The sequence below is a fragment of the Euprymna scolopes genome, chromosome 37 (genome assembly GCF_053919585.1).
Source record: "Euprymna scolopes isolate OS-2025 chromosome 37, ASM5391958v1, whole genome shotgun sequence".
Taxonomy (NCBI): domain Eukaryota; kingdom Metazoa; phylum Mollusca; class Cephalopoda; order Sepiida; family Sepiolidae; genus Euprymna; species Euprymna scolopes.
Genome location: NC_136518.1, coordinates 59,605,677 through 59,606,301, shown reverse-complemented (window position 1 = coordinate 59,606,301; position 625 = coordinate 59,605,677). Strand labels below are relative to the sequence as shown.

Genomic DNA, 625 nt, shown 5'->3' with positions numbered 1-625 from the left:
ATGAAATTCTTAAAGATAAACTAAAATGACCGAAAAATGAGCTGAAATGACTTAAATAAACAAAAAGTTAATGACTTAGAATGACTTTAATGAACTTAAGGATTATCTGAATGACCTTAAGAATAACTTTAAAAAAATAACTGGAATCCTTTAAAAACAACAGGAATGCTCTGGAGAATGACTTGAATGGCTTTGAGACTGACTGGTTGTAAAGTGGGTTATCAATTTATATTAAATTTATACAGAAAATTTATCCCCCACTTTATATCGCAATAAGTACAGCATGTAGTAAGAGCAGATACTACACTTTGATCTTGGCCAAAAGGCCAAGAAAAAGGTATTTATTTTCTCCTCCACCAAGAAAATTAGGCACAAGGCTGATTTTTAATGTGAGGAGTGAAGGGGAAATGGGAACCAACTCCCCGGTGAGTAGGGAAGCTGGATAGTGACAATTGGTATGAAGGGTTGGTATTTATTTGCTCCCCCACCGAGCAAATAAGGCACAAGGCCGATTTTTAATGTGAGGAGTGAAGGGGAAATAGGGACCAGCTCCCCGGGGAATAGGGGAGCTGGATAGTGACAATTGATATGAAGGGTTGCCCCTACATTGACCAAGGTCTTATAT

General features: G+C 37.6%; 1 pseudogene; it reads right to left on the bottom strand.

Annotated features, from left to right (window-relative positions):
* Positions 1-212: 212 nt before the first annotated feature.
* LOC145261369 (U2 spliceosomal RNA) lies at positions 213-339 on the bottom strand (annotated as a pseudogene).
* Between the last annotated feature and the right edge of the window lie 286 nt (positions 340-625).